Here is a 19,586-nt window from a genome sequence, read left to right as displayed (position 1 = left end):
ACTACTAGACAATTTTAGGTTAGGAAAAGTAGTTTTTTATTATTAATTATATAAAAAATCCGCTACTTTAACGAAAATCGATGAGTAGATTCAGAATCTAGGTTAAGTTATGTGTTTTAAAATGTGCTATGTGTAAGTTACGGACTTGCCACTTTAAGGTCAGGGTATACCTTCTTATTACATCTGTCAATATCCTGTGAAATCAACGATTATGGAGACCCGAGCCAAGCAGTGGAACGTTAAATTACTATACCTTGTATATATGTTTAAGTAACCCGAGGTCACCCAGTAACGCTACACTAACAATGGCTATCGCGTTACAATCGGGCGACAATTTGTCGTTGACGAAATATCGACTGCCATTTTTCCCGTAACAAGAGAACTTATATTTTTAACCCCCGACGCAAAAGAAGGGGATTCCGGAGCTTGTATTAAGATTATCATTTTCTAAGTTTAAAACTTACGTTAAAAGTATTTGAATTGAAAAGCGACTTAAGTTTAAATTTTTATTGAGTTGTTTCAATATTTATATTTATTTATAAAGTGAAAGATTAGGAGAAATTACTCCACTAGTTTGTTGTACTTATTAATACAAAGATCGAACACTCAGAAAAAATTCCCTCAATTTCTTTCCTTTGTATTTGGTTTTTCAACGACTTTTTAGCCGTAGCGCCATCTATGAGAAATCTATGAAAGTATTTCGATCCGATCGTATAATCTCTTATTTTTTAAGTCGGTTAAAAATGACATTTCCAAGTGTAATTGTATAAAATTTTTTTTTTATAAATTTACCCGGACAGCCATTAAATTTTAACTTATTACTAGTTATTACTTAAGGTAGGTTATTACTTGGTGTGCACTACGCATATTAACTTGGTGTAGCATGCGAACAGCTAGCTAGCTACAGATGAAGACTGAAAATCAGCTTTAACCTTTTTGTCCACATCACTCAATTGTTTTTTTCTATTCGATTTTAAGTATTGTGTTCCTTAGGTTTTGTGGAGATATAAATACCTTTTTATTTTATTTATAATATTAAAATTGTAAGCTATCGAATAAATTATTATTTGAAATTGATAATGATATGGTCTGACGTGGAACGGACCTGCGTCATATCCGCTCACGCGATACATGCAGCCGTAGACGCATACCACACATAGAGGTGCCGGTGATGATTTTATACCGATTTATCGGATATCGAAGTTATAACAGGTAAAAGAACTAATATTAATTGCTATTTCGGTAACTACTCTAGCAAACCATAAAGTTTTTAATGCCTGGGTCTGGCATTTAAAAAAAATAAACAACTTCAAAAATACGTCACGACAATCGTGTGTGTTATTGTTTGGGCTGGTGATTTCGGTGTTTATTTATTGAAAACATACCGTTAGAAGCGTTTTTTAAGTTTACCCTAAATATAAATGTTTATAAACTATACTTTAAGGAGTAATTTCATGGTAAACGTTAGAACCACTCAAACGGAATATTATCATATTTATCCAAGTACACCAAAAATTTCATTAGTGCTTTTTAAGTGCAGGATTTGCGGTGTATTACTGCATTTTATTTGAGATGTTTTTGTTGGTAGTAGGGAGGGTATTTATTTAGTAATGCAGAATAATAATTTTTATTTATAAAAACTTGTATTTAATCTGAATCCTTTTCTAATTTGCGAAACCAAATAGCCGCCATTTTGCGGTAGGAGGAGCCCATCGCGTCAGCGGATACAAAACTATCCAAAATAATCCATAAAAATTATTCAAAGTAATGATGCGATATACATATTAAAGAAGATAAAATTGTACGACTAAATGTATAAAACGAGAAAGAATATTTCAAAACCGTACCCTGAGGCGCCATGCCCTGGAGGCTGGCAATGGAAATTTGAATTGTTTCATTGGAGGAAGTAGCTGCCAGCTTTCTGATCACTGGAGGCTTTATCGAGGCGGAATAATTGGTTATTAGATTGGAGCATCGCCTGTGGTTATTCGGGACTAACCGTGGGCGTATTTGCGGCTTTTGCTATTCACTGCCTTTCTTGTGGCGAGACCGTACTAGACACGATTACGAAGACGACGTGTTCCCAGTGAGTGGCCGTCTGATCATCAAATAATTTTTATTTCATAGGCATTCACTTACAATTATATGGACGTCGGGTCCGCGCTAAAAGTATCCGAACTTACAGGGCGTTAAAGTCGTATACTGAGCGTCATTCACGCTTTACTCTTCGTTTGTTCGACTGACAGCGAAGCAAGCAAAATTAGACAGTACTACGATGACATTACAATTTAAATTCAACGTTTTAGCTTTTTCATATTCCTTTACATGTCACTACGTTTAAATAGGTTGACTTGGGACATTTTTTTCGTAGTTTTTGTATTAGACCCGTCGTCCGTTTATTTGTAAGTCAATGTCCATAGGTAAGCAAATTACACTTGAAATTCGTAAGACAGATTCTCCTGAGAGGAATGAGCAAGAACTTATATTTCAGAGTGACGGGCGCAGTGGTAGTGCCCCTCAGATCTTTGCTCTAAGTGGCACTGTAACTGTTATGGACAGGCGTGTAACTTACCATCAGGCGCGGAACTTGTTCGTCCCGTCACTTGATGTTATAAAAAATACTTTAAGGGTTACTCTTTGTAAATATACATTTGAATACATTTATCATATACTATATTATAATAGTAATAACGCACACACTCAACATAGCCTTTTTTTCTTTTTTTTTTGACGGGGGGGAAATCTTTATGGATACCCCTGAGCCCAGGGAGACTCAGGGGTTATGTGGGGACTCTCCCTCCAGACTGGAGGGCCTACCCCACTAAAACCCCCCCGGGTTTCCCTCTCGCCGGTTGAGTCGGCGCCGTGGGATCAGTGAATGTTCACCACGACGACACTCAACATAGCCTAAGGAAACCCTGTGTCGCGGGTGCCATGGACACACACATAGATAACCACAAATTACACCCAAACTGACGAGAGAAATAAATGTAGTCTATACAAATAGTTCTCCCGGCCCGGGAATTGAGCCTGGGACCTCTGCGTGGCAGTCCGGCATGGTAACCGTTCGAGATTTTTGTCATCCAGGTATAAACTTTTTGTATCACTATAGTTTTAAACTAGAAACGTATATACATTTTGATATTTCTGCCGTAAACTGAAGCATGAGCATTACAGCGTCCCGATTTTCAAGGGCAAGGAAGCTGGTGAAAGTACATGCACATGGGACTGGCCATGTCTCAGCACTCTATTTATAATCTGGGCCCCAGAGTATCTTTGAGAGATAAGTTTAAGGAAATATATATTCTTACACTAGCGTCACAATACATCTATGAAAATGTAATTGTAATCTCTTTATGAATAATCTCAGTACAGAGTACTAAAAAAACCGACCTCAAAAGTACGTGGAATTACCTCTATTTGCTAAGCTTCATTGAAATATCCCCTAGTTCGCCACTATACAGGACTTGACGCTGGAGATAATATAAAAAGGTTCTCACTACGACACTACTCAAAGTATATCTAGAGAAAAACGCCTTGAATTGGAGAAATAGCAAAATCAACTAAATAATTGCTAAAAGTAATTGCTCCTAAATTAAAGTCAGGCGCTATTTATAAAAATGAATCTTCGCACGTGAACAGCCACCCTTTGAGGTGGATGATTTTCTTCAAAATGAAATGGGACCACTATGGAAATACCCCCTTTCCAACAAAAAAAGAATTATGAAAATCGGTTCACAAATACCGGAGTTTATGAAAAATAGTGACAGACATAACATTATTACGAGGAATAATAATAATAATAATAATAACGCACACACTCAACATAGCCCCGCACTAGGGAAACCCTGTGTCGCGGGTGCCATGGACACACACATAGACAACCACAAATTACACCCAAACTCACGAGAGAAATAAATGTAGGTCATACAAATATTTCACCCGGCCCAGGAATCGAACCTGGGACCTCTGCGTGGCAGTCCGGCATGATAACCGTTCGGCCACGGAGGCACGGAGCAAAATAAAAATAAACTAGCTGTTCTTGATAGTCGTCTTCACAAAGTGACAAATTTATTTAAAGGACAATGTATGTGCTTCTATAATAAGATTCCGGTTGGTATACAAAATGTGCCATCCACGAGGTTTAAAACTATAGTGAAACAAAAACTTTATACTAAAGGTTTTTATACAAATTCTGCGTACTTGGAGGACAAAAATCCGTTGTAGTAAAAGAGGTAGTCTCTGATGTTTGAAAGCAAAACAAAAAATATACTGTAAATGTTGAATGCGTACAAATGTCATTTCTCAAGAGCAACCCCTGGAGTTTCTTCTCGTTCTTCTCAGGGAAATCTGCCTTACGAATGAGCGGTAGAGTTTAACCGATGTGACAATTTCAAGTGTAATAATGCTTACCTGTGAAATAAAGATTATTTCGTTTTTGATATTGATTTTTCAGGTAAAAAGATGCAGAGGCAGTGCCCTTCAGATCTATGCGATTTAAAGTTCTGAGAAGCTCTGAAACTGTCATGGATAGGCGTTCCCTCACTTGGTATCATAAAAAACTTTCAATATGACAATTTCAAATTGCGTGAACAATATTTATTAGACTTTAGCATTGTTAGTTTTCCACATTTCGACTGATCCGAAGAACACAGTCCGATGTGACCGCTCTCTCTCTTTCTCTCATCTGAGCGTTGTCCCGGTTGCGTCCTCAGCAGTGTTGCTGCGGAGCGGAGTTTTCTCCTCCACTTTGCACGGTCTTCGGCATCCTTAGTGGTGAGACCATTGGCACGCATATCACCCTTGGCGACGTTAAGCCAGCACTTCTTGGGTCTGCCCCTTCTACCGGGGCCCGGCGGAGGTGGCATAGCCAGACATAGTCCGATGTGACCATGTAGCGAAAAGAATAATTTCGTTATTCAAACTAAGGCCTATGTAAAGGTGGTTTGAGAATTTATATATCTTATTTCGTTTCAATCGAACAACGGTCGATATGACATCCGCAGCGAAGAAGAACGAACGAAATGTACTATGTCCTGAGAACAAGTAATCTTACACATAGATCTTTGTTCTACGGATGAGTCAATTTGTCCTAGAAAAAAGAGTTAGCTGAACATTTTAGTATTCTTAAAAATGTAGTCTGAAATGTTAGATCGAATTCTGAAAGCGGTGCAACTAGGTCGAGTGTAGTATCTTATGAAAGGGCTTTCTTTCATCGCTGTCTGAGAGGTTTGCGCCGCGGATGTTGGATTAGATGGGATCAATTCCCGGTTGAACCAATTTAGGTACAGCAGTTTCCAAATAGATTCTAGTTTGGCTTTGAAATGGATTCTACATCCGGAGTTACCGTGCCTCTGGTACTATTGGAAATTTTCCTGTTTGAAACTCGATTATTGGTGTGAGTCTAAAGGTGCCTTTAAGTTAGATGCTTATAGAAGTGCTGCAGTGGCGCCAATGTCGCGAAACTGCAGCGCTTATGTTATGTTAATCTTATTACTTAAACGTAACTGCACTTTCTGAATTTATGCTTGAACACTCCACTTATCGCACTGCTATTACAATAGTGTTGTAACTTAAAATATGTGAAATTCGAAATTATACTATTGCTGTACTTAATATTTGATTATCTGCACGTCAATACAACCGTCATTAGAATATTGTGAGAAGCAATTAAAAGATATCTACGTAACTCGAAATGAGAGAAAGTTTTTGAAGAGCTAGTTCTGGACAACGCAGTTCTTACTCAAAATGATGATACTAGTTGTTCCCTTTCATTTTTAAATATATTTGGCAAATAGGAAATTGTTTAAAATCTAACCTATATTTTGAAAGTTTAATATAAATTTTAATAACTTTTCATAGGAAGTGAGTAATTCGTTTTTCATCTTACGTTAGCCTAGAGGTGTAAGGGTGAGAGATTGGTGCTATGTAATGCAGGTTAATCCTAATATAGACATCAAACTTTCCAAACGAAACTTTATTCAATAACATGTGGGGACCATAAATATACAGGGTGTAATCGTTAAGTATGCTCAGGCGATTATTCCAGAACTATACGAGATATCAAAAAGCTTTAAACTGATATCGAAAATACGTTACTTAATGAGTAAATAGATATCAATAACTTTTTTTAAATAAAACTAGCAATATCCAAAATTTTATCATTAAATTTTCCCATAAATTAATATGACATTCATAGAGAGGCCTCAGTTGATCTACTTTAAGAGGTAACAATAAGTTTACACATAACAAAACTGCTATAATTAAAGCAATAAAACTATTTTTCACATATATATCCGCTCACGCAATACATGCAGCCGTAGACGCATACCACACCTAGAGGTGCCGGTGATGATTTTATACCGATTTATCGGTTATCGAAGTTATAACAGGTAAAAGAACTAATATTAATTGCTATTTCGGTAACTACTCTAGCAAACCATAAAGTTTTTAATGCCTGGATCTGTCATTTACAAAAAAATAAACAACTTCAAAAATACGTCACGACAATCGTGTGTGTTATTGTTTGGGCTGGTGATTTCGGTGTTTATTTATTGAAAACATACCGTAAGTAGCGTTTTTTAAGTTTACCCGGAATATAAATGTTTATAAACTATACTTTAAGGAGTAATTTCATGGTAAACGTTAGAACCACTCAAACGGAATATTATCATATTTATCCAAATACATCAAAAATTTTATTAGTTCTTTTTAAGTGCAGGTTTGGCGGTGTATTACTGCATTTTATTTGAGATGTTTTTGTTGGTAGTGCGGAGAGTATTTAGTATTTAAACTGAATGCTTTTCTAATTTGCGAAACCAAATAGCCGCCATGTTGCGGTAGGAGGAGCGCAGTGAGCAGCTAAATCGTCTTGTGCAACGCAGTTGTGGAATCGACTTCCTTCCCATATCCAGTCTAGCCTATCTATCGCCTCTTTCAAGAAAAGGTTGAAAGCACACTTTCTCGCTGAACTATCTTAGTAATCATGTTATCGTGTTTTTTGTACATACTTATATATGTATATGTGTACCTATATGTATACATTACACTATTTACGTATTGACGCTATTTATTACTATTCATTATAATGCTTTTTATCTATGTACTTTATTTATATTTATTATATTTCTTCCGCACTCTCTCTTGCAGGCTATTGCCCGCTTATAACCTTAACTCTCACTGCCCTGGGTTGCCTGGAAGAGATCTCTTTTACAGATTCCACCTTTGCTCACTTTTTGTTAATCTAATATTCTGATGTATTTTATTTGGTGCAAAAAATCTTGCTTGTCATTATTAGGTTAATAATATTAGGAATCAAAATAACTTTATCCTTTTATTGTTCCAGGTAATGTTGAAATAGTTCTGCAGTCAGAACGGCAGTAAAGTGAGCACTACATCATTCCGGTTTAGAAGGGTGCTGGTGAAATTACAGGCAAACGTGATTTGTCAACTTATGTCTCAGGGTAATGGACGCAGAGGCAGTGCACACACATACACTCAACATAGCCCCGCACTAGGAAAACCCTGTGTCGCGGGTGCCATGGACACACACACAGACAACCACAAATAACATAAAAACTCGCGAGAGAAATACATGTAGGTCATTCCCCGGCCCGAGAATCGAACCTGGTACTTCTGCGTGGCAGTGCCCATAAGATCTTTGCAATCTAAAGTTCTGAATGCCACTGCAACTGTTTTGGATAGGCGTGTCGCTTACCAACAGGCGCATGACTTGTTCCCGTCCCGTATTATAAAAAAGTGTGAATGTTAAATTTGGAGCATCGTAGCGACATCTGTTTAAAATCGTTTGAACTAATTTGTCTGTTTTATTGACTGAGACAATATAGTGCTAAAATCTTTAGATCCCGAGTTGACGGTTCGAGTCCCTCTCCCCCGTCTTACCCCACCTGACCATACGCGACTTGAATGAGAAATAAACTCAGTACAGAGTACTAAAAAAACCAACCTCAAAAGTTCGTGAAATTACATCTATTTGCCAAGTTTTATTGAAATTGGTTATCGGAAAGTGCCGCAACCCCGGATTCATCCCCTAGTTCGCCACTGTACGGAATTGACACACGAGATAATAAAAATCGGTGCTCTTTTTGGCTGCATTTTTGGCCATAGATTTTATGTATCTGCCGAAGTTAAAATTGGACGACAGGTCCATTCCAAGTAGCTGGAGATAGTCGGCTATCGCTATGAATATATCTGGTATATATGGCAGTAGCGAGGACTGAAAATTGTCTTTAGTAAAACCGGAGCAAAACAAAGAATACTTGCCTTAACAAACTTATTAGCACAAAATGTAGTAAATTAATTTAAAATATTTATGATATTTGATGATAGTAGGAAATTTTAGGCAAGCCGGTGGGAATCGAGTTATATGGACGCCTCGCCACTGATATATGGTCACATTATTGTCCGGAAGTACTGTCAAAAATTAGTCTTCGCCCTAACACCAGCATTGAGGCGGCGCCTCTTGCTTCACATGCCTCTTTATCATACAAATTACCGACACAACACATTCATGTTGCGTGGTTGAGAACCATAATTACAAATATTGCACCGACTACAGCTTTGATCTGTTTGCAACAAGCATGTCGAACACAAAAATTGTAGATATACTCAAACTTCTTATATATTTTATACAATAGATGTATAAGGCATGTATGTACATGTGGATATAGATGTGGTATGAAACACATACACAGGGTGTAATTGTTAAGTGTGCTCAGGCGATTATTCCATAAATATAAGACATATCAAAAAGCTTTAAACTGACATCGATAGTACGTTACCTAATGAGAAAATTAACATCAATAACTTATTAAAATAAAACTAGACATTTCTGAAATTTTAATATTAAATACTATAGAAGCTTTAGTTTTGTTACTGTAAGAGTTAACAGTAAGTTAACATATAACAAAACTGCTATAAACAAAGTAATAAAATTATCTGTTAATTGAATAAAAATAATGGCATAGTCAATTATTTGGTCAAATGTGAGTTGTCCATAAAAATGAATAAAATTGTTCAAATTTTTTTAGTGCTGATCGACTCAATTTCATGTAAGGATCATTTCATTGAATAGAATGAAAAAGATCGGGACAGTAGAAGTGGGTCAAATTTAATAAATAGTTTTTTTTCGTCGACGATTTACTCATATCACCCCGTTCACACAGCATTGTACTCCACGTTTTTTTTGCAGTATAAATCCGAACCAAATAAACAGTCACACAGCGATACCAGTTTAAAGCTTTTTGATATCTCTTGTATTTATAGAATAATCGCCTGGGCACACTTAATGATTACACCCTGTATTTAAGATATTACTGATTTAAACTTTGAAAATGTAAGTAATATCAGCATTGCTTATTGGTTTGTAATTTTCATATCCAAATGCTATATGCTTTTTTAATATTGTTTAGTTTTATACATCATTTTTAAACCTTCCCAAAATAAGCAAAAAAAAAATAGTATCAACTCCAATCGCGGAAAACTAAGAACTAGATATTATATATTATTAGTATGGTTTAAATAAATGTATGAATGAACTAAGTAACTCAATAAGTTAAGGTTATAAAGTGGTAAAGTCGGGGCAGCAATCAAATTATTCTGGCTACACATTCCGGTCAGCAATTCTCGTGACCTCATTTCCAGATGCCAGATAGTTTGAAATTAATGGTGCTTGAACATTTTCTTACATTGTATTATATTACGTTAACACCAAATAAGATTACAACGTCTTGCTTGTACAATAATATAACAACGCCTTTAACGGAATTGAGAAAGGAAGAGGTTCTCATTTTCCAAATTTAATTTTCTATCTCATGCATCGAATTTATAACCAGAAATGGAGACGAAATAAGAGCTATCCATCCCTGGCAACCCATTAGGCAAATTGACCTTATATAATTTTTAAATTTCAACTCTCGTTTGCACTGAAATCACAAATTAGAAAACTGTAATAGTACAGCGCCAACAGCTGACCTGTGTGTACGTCTCCGTATATTCCAAAAATATTCTGTATTTATTTTAATGAAGATAATATATCTAACTATGAGGGGCTGTTCCATTCGTTGGTGCGGGAAAAACAACAAAACATCTAATTACAAAACAAACGAAATCACATTTCATCGGTAATTAGATATAAAATTTTCGTCCATTATAGCAAAGCTTAAGTTGAACTGGTCGATTTCAAATGAAACAATTGACAACACCCATTGACGTACAATTATATGGACGTCGGGTCCGCGCTAAAAAGTGTCCGAACTTATAGGGCGTTAAAATCGTATACAGAGCGTCATTCACGCTTTAGTCTTCGTTCGTTCGACTGACAGCGAAGCAAGCAAAATTAGACAGTACTGCGATGACATTACAATTTATATTCAACGTTTTAGCTTTTTCATATTCCTTGACATGTCACTACGTTTAAATAGGTTGACTTGGGACACTTTTTTCGTGGTTTTTGTATTAGACCCGTCGTCCATTTATTTGTAAGTCAATGACAACACCCATCAATCGTTTCGAATTTGGGCTAGTCAATCGGAGCGCAGTTGTCGCCGTAATGATTTGGCAGAATAGTTTTCAAACAAATTAATTGATATTTCGTTTCTATTTCTGGTTATATACTCGATGATCACATCACATTTGCTTGTAAATGGTATACAAAAAAAGAACATACAGTCGAATCGAGAGCTTCGTTCTTTTTGAAGTCGGTTAAAAATGGGGACGTTATACGTTCGGCTGTACGTATGTATTATGCATGTTTTCCGATTTCTTCGACAATTGTAATCGATTTTGAAAATTTTTATTTTGTTTAAAAGGATGCACTTTCATGGTGGTCCCATTGTCACCAAGTCAGAATCTGGTGAGGGAATCCCATGGGAATTGAGCAAAACCTCAAATTTTATGGGCATGTCAGTGTATTCACTGATTTCTCCGTCAATTGTGAGCCGAATTCTTTTTTATACATGCATTCACTTTTAAGTATTGGGTACATTGTTGTAACCGTTCCAAGTGGTTAAAATAACTAGCATATTTTACTTACAATTACTCTGTTAATTACTATACATACTATAACCATATTCATTATAAACAGTATATATATACATAAATTATGAACGTTATCTAACTAATAAAACAGTACCTTATCTTTTTAAAGCCTTTACAGAAAACCACAACGTAGAACGCCTCTACAGGGATACAACAGGTACATTTTCAGTTAGGTAAAGGTCTCCCCTTAAGCGGAATTAGATTTATTGATCGCTCTGCCTGCACTCGCTCGTAATGCCTACACTAGGGATGGGAAAGTAATAAAGACCACGACAGTAAAATCTATCAACCTTTAATGCCAATACGATAATGGCAGACCGTACTATTAGTAATATAATGAAATATAAATACTTTGATCGGGTCTTCGGTTGTTTTAAATAAGCCGCTTCCAATTGTGGTGGATCTTCCACCTCCAGTAAAAAAACGTTATTTACTTTTAAAAACCGATGTAAGCTCCTATCTGTACAAAAATCTAGTAAAAACGGGTCCCCAATTAAAACCATTAGCAGTACAAAACTTAGATAAATAATTTACACGGACAGTCATTAAATTTTAATTTATTACTAGCTATTATTAAAGATAGGTTATCGTTATCACTTAGTGTACACTCCGCATATTGGCTTGGTGCAGCAAGCGAACAGCTAGCTAGGTGAACCTTTTTGTACTAACATCACAAAATTTTTTTTCTATTCGTTTTTTAAACATTGTGTTCCTTATGTTTTGTGGAGAAATGAATACCTTTTTATTTTATTTATTTTTAATGGTCTTCCCCCGCCTGTGTAAGACTGTCATATTTTGTCATTACGTAGTTTCCGTAACAAATGTTTTAATTGGTTATTTCCAGGCAAACCTTGGAGGTAGGCATTGTAGTGCGTGTATCGATAGTGCACAATCTATATAACGATTCATGTGTGTGATACTTAGAACTAGAATGATAATGTGTGATAGTTCTTCTTTTTATGAACACGGTAGGCTGCAGCAGAATATCAGCGGCATTGAGAAACACTCCGCCATTGTGCTGAGCTACCTTTTTATCTCACACCACTATTTTTACTAAAAACTCTGTAGTATTTCATATTTTTATTTTTACTTATTAATGTGTTGAGATAAATAAATGGCTTACTTAATATGGCTACTTTAATCTATCAATTATTATTTCTTACACCATATCACAAAGGCGCTGTTTACTTCAGAACGGTACTCGCTACAGAACTGACAAATTTCGTTATAGTTCTGTACATAGTAATATAATGAGTTTTAAAATTCTGTATATGACTTTCAAATAATCTCGGTACAGAATACTAAAAAAACCGACCTCAAAAGTACGTGGAATTACGACTATTTGCTAAGTTTTATTGAAATATCCCCTAGTTCGCCACTATACGGGACTTGACACAGGAGATCGAGGAGGAGAGATAAAAATCGGTTCTCACTACTCAAAGTATATTGAGAGAGAAAAACGCCTTGAATTGGAGAATAGCAAAACCAACCATTAAAATAATTGCTCCTTAAGTAAAATTTAGGCGCTATTAAAAAAAAATAATGTCGTGCGTGATTAGCCACCCTTAGAGGTGGATGTTTTTCTTTAAAATGAAATGGGACCACTATGGAGGTACGCTCTTTCCAACAAAAAAAGAATCATGAAAATCGGTTCACAAATACCGGAGTTATCGCGTAACATTATATAACCTTCTCGTTTTTTGAAGTCGGTTAAGAAGAACGTCGTATTTTTGCTAATTAAATTATCAAATATGACGCTACTCAAATGCCTCCTGATTGGTTAAGTTGACCTAAAGATCTTGCAACCAGGCCATAAACCTTTAATAAAAAAATGATTCGTTAAAATTTAAGTGGTACTTGGCCACTTCTATTCCGTCTCTTTGGTTTTTTGTTTTGTAAGATTTGTTTGGCTTTCTCGTAAATATATGAAGGTATGTTGGAATCTTTGCCCAAATCAATGAGTGAAACTAAATTAAAAAAAAAAATGCGTTGTAGTCATGGCTTGACAACAATATATACATTAAATATTGATTTTGTTTCATAATTTTATTTATTCGTAGAAAAAGTGTTGTACGCAATCGTTGCGTAATTAGGTCTAAAAATCTAGTACCTATTACTTAGGCCACTTGGCTAACCCTCGTGGCCTAAACACGGTATTCGACTTTAAGAATCCTCATTATGCAACGATTGCATAAAAAACTATTTTATTTAAAAAAACACCTTTTTGAAGCCGGTTAAAAAGGATAAAAAATCTTGAAAACAAGCGTAATGACTTGTTGCAGTGCGTTAAAGAGAGCACAAATTCTAAGTTTCCGATCGAAATGGCAGACAGACAAATTAACTGAGGCCACCTCACAAGTAGGGTTAGTATGACAGGGCACAATTTGTGCGACAGCGACATAATTATAGTGCGAGGTACTGCTGTTTTCGCTTAGAGAATAACAATATATCCCGCTTTTATGTTACTCTCGGGAAAGTTGCGCTCTGGCGCGCTAGACATATTGGAGACGCGTTGTTGAAAACATATTCGAATTTGCAAAACTGCTACACGCACTCGAGTGCCCGTGCTCAGTTAAAGTTCTTTTCTTAATATTTAGTATTTTGCCTTACACATTTCTGCCGCCAAGCGGCAATGCGAGCATTAGTGCGTTCCGGCTTTACAAGGTAAGGGTGCTGGTGAAATTACTGACACATGGGACTTGTTAACTTATATTTCAGGGCGACTGGCACCGTTTGCTATACTTAGCGTAATGTTTTCTTTAAATTTAAATGAGACCAATATTGAGGTACCCTCTTTCCAACAAAAAAATAACTATCAAAATTGGTTGACCAATCGCCGGAGTAATCGAGTAACATACACACACAGGCACAGTTCGTCCAGATACGTCACACCGACGACCCTCAAATCTTTGCGATTTCACGCTCTGAGTAGCATTGCAATTGTTATGAGGAGACGTGTCGCTTACCGTCAGATGTACGACTTGTTCTGTCGCTTGGTATAAGCGAAATGCAGTAGAGGCAGGCGTCATATTCAATATGATACCTTCCCATCCCTAAACTTTGTTGGAATCTGCAAAATGATATATCGTACATTTCAACTACCCCAGGAAATTGGGTGTAACTATCCTATATACAGAGTGGTTCTATAATTCAAAACCATTTACAGAGTGTTCGCAATTGTTGTCTAGAGGACAATTGTATTTGGGCTAAAATTTATGATGCAAATTCAATTAAATTTTCAAATGGTTTTAGATTTTAAATGAATTTGTCTTTGTAATTAATTTGAAATTGTATTGTTTTTTGGAGAAGTTAACAAATTGATTGGCCAATTTAACCTTGTTGGTGATACATTTTTAATGGCCTATTATGAAAGAGTTTGTAAATAAAAGTACATCGAAGGAATTTTTTCTGAGTGTTCGATCTTTGTATTAATGATTACAACAAACTAGTGGAGTAATTTCACAAAAAATAATTGAATATCAATTCAATAAAAATTTAAAATACAGTGAATAGCGACATCTCTCGCCAGGACTAGTGGCTGTAAAGGTACTAACTGGGTGATAAATCTTTCATAGATTTCTCATAGATGGCGCTACGACTAAAAAGTCGTTGAAAAACCAAATACAAAGACACGACTCAAGCACATAGAAAAATTCGTTGGGTCCGTTGATTTGTTCCGTGGCTTAGTTGGTATAGCGTCTGGCACGGTATGCAAGAAGACGTCGGTTCGAATCCAACCGGATCGAAGGAATTTTTTCTGAGTGTTCGATCTTTGTATTAATGATTACAACAAACTAGTGAAGTAATTTCACAAAAAATAATTGAATATGAATTCAATAAAAATTTAAAATTAAAATACAATCATCGTACCTTTTTCTGCCACCAAACAGCAATGTGAACATTATTATTTATATATCAACTCTGTGATATGTTAATTCCAGGTGCCTTTGGGTCTTGTCGAGGGTCCATGGTTTGTCTTTTGAAGTGGACACTTAAGGCAGTCTCTGATTGGGGCGATGCCAAGCTTGTCAAATTTATTGCTACCAAAACGCGGGCATGTCTTTTCTCCACAAAACGGAGTCCAGTCAGGATACTTTTATACCGATAACCGACCGTCTCCAGCTACTTGGAACGGACTTGTGGTCCAAACTGACCTTCGGCAGATACATTGAATACAAGCACAAGTTCGGTCATGTATGGGGTACTGCTACCACTTCTGGGTTGGCTCTGCTAAATACCAACTGGCCACCATGGATTAAATCGACTAGAGTGACAAGAGGCTTATAAGTGACTCGGAATTAGTAGATGCGAAGCTGCAAAGCCTTGAACACTGCCATAAAATTGCATGCTTATCGGTATTCTACAGAATATATCACGGAGAGTGTGCGATGGAATTGCATAATTTGATTTCGCCTTCTCCTTTCCATCATCGAGAGACTAGACGTGGGCTGGGGTTCCACCTCACATTTATATGGCGAGCGGCTAGGGAGTAGATTTCCGTGCCTGCGGACTTATTCCCCGAACGCTATAACTTGGACCTTTTCAAGCTGAGAGTGAATAGGCACTATTTAGGTGTGAGGATAGAAGGAATTTTCTAAGTGTCCGATCTTCGTATTAATAATTAAAACTAAACGTATTTTAGTAACTGTAACATTTTGTAGCTATTAAAACTTATTAGTTATAATTTGAACACTAGCATTATTTTTAAAAAACTTTTTGAAATTTAAATTAGTCAATGTCACATCCATTGTTTTTTCATTTTGTTGAATATACTTATGTTACTTACGAAACACATACGTTTTTTCTCTTCTTAAAAGCTACAAGAATGGCAAATAAAACACAACAAGTATTATAAAAAACAAATAGTTAATAACCCGTTTCATAACGTAAATCCTACAACAAGATTGAGTTATAGTCCTCAACAACTTAAAAGTTTACAAGTTGACTCAGGACTTCGCTTCAAAGGGGCCGACAATGGCTATTACAAAGGGAAATTGTCGATACTTTGAACATAGATTACGATAATAAACAGGAACATTCAAAGTCGAAACAGCAGTTAACATTAGTACAAATACTTTAACTAATTTTAACAAAGTGTATACTCATTTATAAGACAGTAATAGTAAACCTAATTGTGAAACAGTTCATCTAGGGAAATACTGCTACCTTACCTATTTCTGCCGCCATGCAGTAATGTGAGCATTACGGCGTTCCGGTATTGAAGGATAAGGGTGCTAGTGAAATACAGGCACGTGACTAGTTCCCCTCAGATCTTTGAGCTCTCTGTGGTATTGCAACTGTTATGGACAGGCCTGTCGCTTACCACAAGGCGCACGACTTGTTCGTCCCTTCACTAGAACCAATAGTAATATAATAGATTTATCGAGGCTATGGGGGCTCATTCGTAATGCAGATTCCCCTGAAAAGAACAAGCTAAAAATGCTGCTCTTTGCAAATAGAATTTTTACACATTTATTATTTATAGTAAGTATTTATTTCAATAATCATAAAACGAGACAACCTGAGAGAGAACGCGTAAAACGAGTAAACACTATCATGGATTTTTGTCAACCAAGTACACTGAAGTTGTGAAATAAATAATCTTTAATCATTAACTTACAATTATATGGACGTCGGGTCCGCGCTAAAAAGTGTCCGACTTATAGGGCGTTAAAATCGTACACAGAGCGTCATTCACGCTTTAGTCTTCGTTTGTTCGACTGACAGCGAAATTAGACAGTACTGCGATGACATTACAATTTAAATTCAACGTTTTAGCTTTCTCATATTCCTTTACATGTCACTACGTTTAAATAGGTTGACTTGGGACATTTTTTTCGTGGTTTTTGTATTAGACCCGTCGTCCATTTATTTGTAAGTCAATGCCTTTAATACAAAGTTTGTGTTTAATAATAGTTTTAAGCCTCGTCAATGGCAAATTTGAATATCAAACGGAATCTTATTATAGAAGCGTACACATTGCCCATTAAATGATTTTTAAGACTTTGTTAAAACGACTGTCAAGAACAGCCGGTTTATTTTTGCTCCGTCATAATATTAAACTAAGAACTAAGTCCAAACTCATGATACCACGATTTACAAATACTTAATAGCGAATGCGTGGTCACTTACTATAGGCCTTATAAAAAAACTCAAAGTCGCAACAAGCTATAGAGCGTGCAATGTTCGGCATTTCTCTACGTGATCGAATCAGAAATGAGGAGATCCGTAGAAGAACGTAAGTCACCGACATAGCACAAAGGATTAGCAAGTTGAAGTAGCGAATGGAGACCACGAACCGGAAGGCTTTCAATGGGACGGGCCTCTAATGGTGGATGCACGTCGTATCCTACCGGCTAGTCTAACAATCTTTGTGGGAGGCCTATGTTCAGCAGTGGACGTCTTCCGGCTCATATGATGATGATAATGATGAATAGCGAATAAAAATAGCCATGTGAAGTGCTACCATTACAGATAAGCAAGGAAACATGTCCGCACCACTTATGGAAGAATGGTGTTGCGAGCACAACAGAACTTTTGAATTGTACTTCTATAAGAAACCACCTCTGTTCAGCGATTAATGGCCCTACTCCTGTAAACCAGCTACCTATTGCCAACATACTCGCGGGCGTTGAGTGTACTCAACAATAAAAACAAGATAATACTATATACATAATTTTGAGCAAGCTATAGGAAGTGGATTGAGGTTGTTATATGCTCTAACGCCTTTCTTGATACGGATGTCGGCAAAGCTGCTCCTGTTCTTCAAGATCGAAGGAACGTATGTAGCCGCCAGACCCAAATAGAAGATGATGAGGATCTCGACCAGCTCGTAAAATTAAAAGACGATTTAAGTTGACTGTAATATATAGGCAATAGGTAGCTGGCGCACGTCTTGTTCGTCCCGTCTCTTGTTATTATAAAAAAATGTGTAACCAGTGGAGCAATAAACATTTTTGACGTAACTTCACATATTGTCGCCTTACTTTTTCAGACTCGTATCTTAAACATTGAAAGAGAGCGTAGGGCTCTAGCGGTAAGAGGTAATATGTTGATCCGTAGGTTTTCCCGGTGCACAGAGGAAGTAAAAATAACGCTTTTTAAAGCATATTGTCAAAATTTCTACACCGGCAGCCTATGGGTCAATTACACCAAACGGCCGCTGGAGACCCTACGTGTACTATATAATAATATTTTTAGGATGATGTTGGGGCTGCCTCGTTTTTGCAGTGCGTCGGGGATGTTTACAGAATATGAGACCGATGGTTTTGCTGCCATCCTCCGAAAAAAGACAGCATCCCTGATGCGCAGAGTGCGGGACAGTCCCAAAGTTTTTTTTTTTAAAGCATTTGTGCTTTTTAAAATACTTTCACCTCGATCTGCGAATGTTCTTCGTGGCCGTTGTCTCCCAATGATCCTTATGCGTTAGCTCTATGTATTTTTTATTAAGTCAAAATCAAAGTAAAATAATAATTTATTCCATAGGTAAAATTTTTACACTTGAAAACGTAATTTTTAAGCTACTGCTTGTTCACTACGTTGACCTGCCTGTGAAGAACGAGCAAAAAAAACTCTAGGGATTGTTCTTTTCAAAGAAACTTAAATGCCATGGAATAATACATTTTGAACAATATTTTGTCCACACAAATAGATTCCACAATCTAGACTCACGTTGTCTTTTCTATTTATTCCTGTAATATGACTTTTCAATTAAAATACTTGTAATGTAAGTTTTAAACTTAGGAAATGGTAATCTTAATAAATGCTCGGGTATCTTATTGTGAAAACGTATACAGTTCCCCATAAACGAATCGTTTACCAACGTCGTACCATGAGTTTGGACTTAGTTCTAAGGTTAATATTATAGATACCTTCTTTCTTAACGAAATTATGTATATTTTTACGGGAATACAAAATAGTTGAGTAAATGCACTGTGATGCCACAGTCATGATACCAGTCTCCTTAAACTTTTCGCTCAGAGAAACCCGAGAACCTAAGCGGTACACAGAACGAATCGCTCGTTTTTGCAACACAAATATGGTTTGAATATCTGCCGCTTTGCCCCACATGAGAATCCCATAGGACATTATTCTAACATCGGTAACTTCACGTATTCTACGGACTGAGTATACAGCAGAGCTTAATCTGCTGGCCAAGGAAGATATATGTGGAAACCATTGGAGTTGCTGGTCATGGTCAACCCTAGTGGAGATATCTTTCGTGACGTCACTATTATTATTATCACATCATGCATTTCACATTACATTCCTTTTACATTTACATATTGACTTCAACGTATTCTTAAAGTAACAGATAAGTAACAGAAAGTTTTGTCATCAATACAATAATATACAATAAATACAGAATATTTTTGGAATATACGGAGATGTACACACAGGTCAGTTGTTGGCGCTGTACTATTTCAGCTTTCTAATTTGTGATTTCAGCGCAAATGACAGTTGATATTTAAAAGGATATAACATTGACTTACAAATAAACGGACGACGGGTCTAATACAAAAACCACG

The sequence above is a fragment of the Hyposmocoma kahamanoa genome, unplaced genomic scaffold, assembly GCF_003589595.1.
Source record: "Hyposmocoma kahamanoa isolate Upper Pololo Valley unplaced genomic scaffold, ASM358959v1 225, whole genome shotgun sequence".
NCBI lineage: Eukaryota > Metazoa > Arthropoda > Insecta > Lepidoptera > Cosmopterigidae > Hyposmocoma > Hyposmocoma kahamanoa.
Note: the sequence above shows the minus strand (reverse complement) of the source record.